Source organism: Clytia hemisphaerica, unplaced genomic scaffold, assembly GCF_902728285.1.
Source record: "Clytia hemisphaerica strain Z4C2 unplaced genomic scaffold, Clytia hemisphaerica genome assembly, whole genome shotgun sequence".
NCBI lineage: Eukaryota > Metazoa > Cnidaria > Hydrozoa > Leptothecata > Clytiidae > Clytia > Clytia hemisphaerica.
Window position 1 is genome coordinate 431308 of NW_027103900.1, and position 6090 is coordinate 437397.

Below are 6090 nucleotides of genomic sequence, written 5' to 3' on the forward strand. Positions count from 1 at the left end.
ATCTTTGGCACCAACCCCTTTATGTTTAGATCCGCATCTCTGAGCTTGTATTCGAAAAAAGATCCATTTTGAGGATCTTTTCCCATCGTGGACTACCCATACGTTTAGACGATTGTGACTTTTCCTCTCTCGTGACTTGGCGCTGTTTGCACAATAACAAACATTGGTTTAAGTAGTACCTCTTATATGCTAGTTTCAACGTTGTTCACGACTCTTCAGAGAGATCTCCCTCGTGAACAATTTTAGTCCGAATTTAGATAATTTTCGCATTAACCCTTTTAATTTTTCTATATTTCGGAACCCTTTTGGAGAAAATTGAAACATGCATGCACTAAGATATTTTTTAAAGAAATTGTATATTTTAAAATTGATTTAATTTCATCAATCATAGAAAAAATTAAGAATTGTACAAAAAATACCAATCAAATTGATTGATATATTATTTTTCCCTTTACAAATTTTTAGATATTTCAAAAGATGAGAAATTGGTAAAAAAAAAATTTAGAGGCTTAGCCTTTTAGGGGGGCTGGTTTCCCCTTTCAATTATCATCATAAAATCAGGCTCCCTCTATATTTTTATAAGTGTTTTAAGATCCCTCAGCAATATTCATCTTGCCCCTTAAAAAAGTTTATCAGCAGAATAGACCCTCACTCCTATTTATAGCCTTTTTGGTGTAAAAATAAACCTATAGGCTAGGCTTTTGTTAATTTATAAATAAACTACGCGTTTTTTTTTTAATAAGAACAAACTATATAAGAACATAAGGCTTCGAGGCCCAAAAAATTTAAGAACATTCTAAGAACATTCTAAGGCTTTGGAGACTTAAAACATGCATTTTCTTAAGAAATTACATCAAAATGCTCAAAAAATGCTGAAAATAAGAACATTTTAAGAACATTTTTAGGCTTCAAATCCAAAAAACTAAGAACATCCGAAGGCTTCCAAAACTTTTGACGTTCTTATAAAAAAAAAACGTGTAGTCGATATCGGCTAGTTATCATATATTTGTTTATAAAACACAACACTAAGAGGTTTTTCTAGTAAACTTTTCAAAAAATTTCGCAATATTTTCTTTAAAAATCAAGATTGTAGGGGTTTGTTATATAAAGTTCTCTAATGAACTGTAGTTGTTTGATCAACTAATAAAAACATACTTTCAAATTTTGTTCAGAGAAATTTTTAACAAATCCTACCATTTAAAGTAAATTTTTTGAGCTTTTATTCTAGATTCTTAGTCCTATATCTAAAAAGCTCTAAACTTTAAAGCTTTGATTTGTTTTGGTTGCTTATAGATAGATTCTCTTTGTATAGTTTGGTAAACCAAAATATCAATGATATTACGGGTCATGTTATATATTTAGATTAAACGCGGTTACGAAATGTCCCTACAAAATCGTGCAAACCGTTAGACACTCATAAGATTTCGAAATCGTAGATGATAATCGGTTTTTTTAATCTAAGAACATAATGTTTCGGCGTCCAAAATAATAGAACAAGTTAGGAACATTTAAGGCTTTGCTGATTCTAAAACTTCATTTCTTAGGAAAACGGACAAAGATACTAATAAAAAGGGTGAAAAATAAGAACATGTTAATAATATTTTTAGGCTTATTAAAACTCATAAAGTTAAGAACATCCGAAGGCTTCAAACATTTTTGGATGTTCTTATAAAAAAACTACGTGCAAAAATCATCGTAGAAACCAAACTCAAACCCTGCTCCTTAATCCACTCTTTATATGATTCGGATAGCGCTCACGATTGTCCATCCTTAAATTGAAATAGTGGTACAGCAATGACTCTTGGCTACGAGATTGCATAGAAACCAGAAACATTGTATAAGTACAATAATTCACTAAAAACATAACACTCACAAGCATAATTCACCTTAAATGGTTGAGCTCGAGCCTAGTCTACACAATAAACAGCTCCAGGCTTTTAGGCCTAAAGGTCTAATAGTAGGAGTTTTACGCTCGAAACGGAGGAAGATATGAGATAGCCTCCTAGTTCGAACCTCTCTCTCTCCCTTTTTCTAACGAAAGGGATTTGACAACAACTTATCAGTGACGACATATTCTAAGATGCCTAATAAACAAGAAGGGGACGGAAAATCTTTCTGTTTTAATAAAAACGCAGGGACGGGGCTGGAAATTGTACCACTAAATAGCCCCAAAATAGGGTAAATACAGGATAAATTTACGGTAAAGGGACTGCTTTTTTAAGTTGAAAATGTTTTTCAAGAATTATTAAACACGATTCATTGGAAAATTTTGGATTTAAAAAAAAATCGAACTAATTGATTAACAAGCTAGGGATATCATGTCGGTCATTTTGCCTGGCCACCTTCCCCTACAGGCCGCCACTTTGCTGAAAAAAAGACTACTTTTTCAAAACGATGTTTTGATTTTAATCAAGACTGATTTGCGCAAAATACTTCAAAAATAGAAGTACAATATTGATGAGATTTTTTATTGCTTCATCCCTAAATCCAAAGAGATGTTAAAGATACTCTTTTGAAGAATATGAGATTATAAGATTCGTTTCAAGATCTTTTTAACATGAGGTATTTTTCACACAAAAGTATCATATGATATGTAAATAACCAGTAGATTTTAGCTGAGCCTGAGATTCAACTTAAACTTAAATTTCTATTGTCTCAAACAATAGAGTTATTGTTCTGAGGGCCTAGATCTGAGGCTGGTATTCTTACAAAATTGGTTCTTATAAAATAAAAAAGACATTAGCAGTAAGACATTAGAACCACTTTGCTGATTTAAATCTTTAAAGGGAATATTCTCTGACGCGTGAAAACAATTTTGAACGTGCCACATGGCATTTTCCATCACGTCAATAGGAAAATGGATTTTCCGCTTCCTTGGTAATATTGATTCTGTCAGTTTCTTTCGCTATCATCAACAAACTCGTGATTGTTTTTACTTTTTACGATAGTCCTATGTGATGCTTTGCGTTTTTTCACTAGGTACATATTATCATATCTCATGAGTTATTCGCTTTAACAAAGATTTGATGTCATCATCAATGATGATCATGCTGAAATTTTCTAATTTTTGTCGTAAAATGCGTGTATACTTTGCTTTTATAAGAACAAACTATATAAGAACAAGGCTTGGATGATGAAAATGTTCAGAACTAGTTAAGAACATTTTAAGGATTAAAAGTCAAAAAATTAAGAACACTCGAAGGCTTTCAAAATTTTACATGTTCATATAAAAATAAAAATAATGTCCGCAGCCAATCACAATAAGCATACCAGGAAAATTGTTGAAGAAATTGCTGAAAATACAATACAAAGAATTTCCGAGATCTGCAACAAGTTTCGTTTGCGTGACCCAGGAATATTTTTCTTGGCTTTATCTGTTTAATCTTTTGATTACGAAATCATTTTTTAATCAAATTCAAACAAAAAGTGAAAAGCACACTGTTTCAATCACCCACTTACCCCCATGACAGATTTTAATGATGTAATCTTTTTATCGTATAGGCCAATCAGGCTCCTTCATTCCTCTTCTCAAAAATTCATCAGCCAATTAGATTCTCTGTTATAAGAACAATGATCTATTGTTTGAGTCACCTTATCTGTCCAATCAATTTCTTTGTCCAGCTGAAAGTGTTGGAAGTTCTTTCACAACATTCAACTGAAAGCTTTAAAACATGTGACATAGAAATATCAAAATTTCAAAATTGATTTTTTCAATCTTGTTCTGTCTCCTATACTCGAAAATATATTTTTATTAAACGTGCTGGCTAGCCTTCAGTCTAAAACAGTAATCGTCTTTTTTAGAACATCCAAAATTTTTGAAGCCTTAACTGATGTTCTTAACTTTTTAAGTTTAAAGCCTAAAAATGTTCTTAACATGTTCTTATTTTCACCATTTTTGGAGCATCTTTGCCTATTTTTCTAAAAAAAAACAGGAATTTCAAACCCTATCGAGATTTGGTTCGTTATTTTTACCCCCTACTGGCTGATAAATTCCCACTGGGTCTGTGAGAAGGGGGTGTACAAAAGTAGCACTTTTCTCGTTTATGATAATTTCATATATTTAGGAAGATGATCATAGGGCATTATATACTTTGTCTAGAGAAATTGACTCGGCGATTACAATGAGTATAATATTCTATCGCTTGTATGACATAAAACTGTAAGGTTGCAGTGCCCCCCTTGAGTAATATTTGATTTGACACATTTTTGTGTCCTGATTACGTAAAGATCAGATAACTTCACACGATTTTATGAACATTGTCTTTAGTGCCTCGTCGTGCTTTTTGTTGATATTGACTCACAATCTTTTAATGTGATACAGTGACCTAGCTTAAAATAAGTATATACGAAAGAATGATTTTTTCAGAAGCTCTAAATGACTTTTAGTATGATATTTTTGGTACACTACGGTTGTATCATGTACCTTATCGGCCCTTCTTTACGCCGGTCCTGATTCAAAGTTGCCCCGATCAGGCCATTGTCGAGTTCTTCAGCTTACGTCAATTACAGTCGTAAGATTACGATGTTACTCGAGCATTTTAGCACTCCTATTTCCTGCAACCCTAACCAACGCACGATTTGGAGTTTCTGATGAAAGTAATGCCTTACTCTTTTGAACACCCATTCTCACAGACCTGGTAGGATTTTTCAGCCAGTAGGGATTGATATTCCCATATTTTTTTTAGCTAAAAATTTAAATTCTTTTGTTTTCAAGTCAGAAAATTCAGTGGGGATGGGAAAAATAGTAAATATTTTGCAGTGAGGATTAAAAATTGGAGGATAATTTTCCACCGGGGACGATATTTTGAACAATTTTTCCAGTGGGACCCTTTCCAGTGGGACCCTTTCCAGTGGGTCTGTGAGAAGGGGATGTTTTTGACTAATAGAAGCGTATACTCAAAATATCGAGGCAAAGGAGTATAGTACTTAGTTATGAAGAAGACGCTGGCATTTGATTCAACAAAACAGCTCCATAAGATCATCAGTGTTTACACGTCTTTTTTTTATTAGAACATCTAAAATTTGGCTGAGCCTGGATGTGCTTATTTCTTAATCTTTAGCAATTATCAGCCTAAAGTGTTCTTAAATGTGTTCTTATTTTTCATACTATTCTAAATCGACAATACCATGCAATTTAAAGAGCACTTAAAAATTTGGACAATATTTGACTCTCGATTTTAGAAAATCCATCCCTAAGTTCGGTTAAAACTGCTTGAAAAGAAGAAAAATTATGGTTTCTTGTTATTTTTATGCAAACTGAGGCTGGGCATGTTCTTACGATGTTCTTAATTTTTCGACGAATTTCAGCCTGAATGTTCTTATAAACTGGGTTCTAATATATTGTAATAAAAAATGTGATTGTGTTGTAGTTTCACCTTAGCAAAATGCTGATTTGCTCGAATAACTTTAGTAAAGTAAAATAAGATTACGTGGGTTTCGTGTGATAACGTTTCCTGGAATTTTTCCCCATTAACCAATACAAAAATGATGATGTGGAAATAACCTTCTTAACAAGAATCCTTTCTAAGCTACTATAGCGACGATTGACGAGAGAGAGAGGGGACCTTTTAATGCGTGGTTTTGCAACTCTTAGTCTGGTTTCTACTTCATGCCCCTCTCTAGCCAATGAGAAGGGGAAAATTATTATTACTAGGGGAAAATTATTATTACTAGGGGAAAATTATTATTACATGGGGAAAAATTGTTGGAGAAGAGGTTTTCCTTCCTGGTCAACTTCAAGCCCCCCCCCAGCGGTTTGCGTGAATGCGTGAATTTGGAAAAAACAATTTATACGTGGTTGCGCGAATTGAAGGTCCGGAGCAATGACAAATAAGTGCTAAAGTTTTACCATTCCAAGTTTTCCCCTTTAAGGTTAAGCCGAAGACTAAAGAGTCGAAACACCTTTGTAGTCTAAGACACTTATGTTTCCCTTCATAAATTGCGGGGTCTACTTGGTTATCAAGCTTGAAAGTACAGTTCACTCTTTTTAACTTGATCTTCTTCAAGGAACCAGGAGGACTTCTTCGAGTTAGAAAAATATTCGAATTACGTTTTTTATTTGACTTTCTTAGTGAAGAAGACCATTGTTCG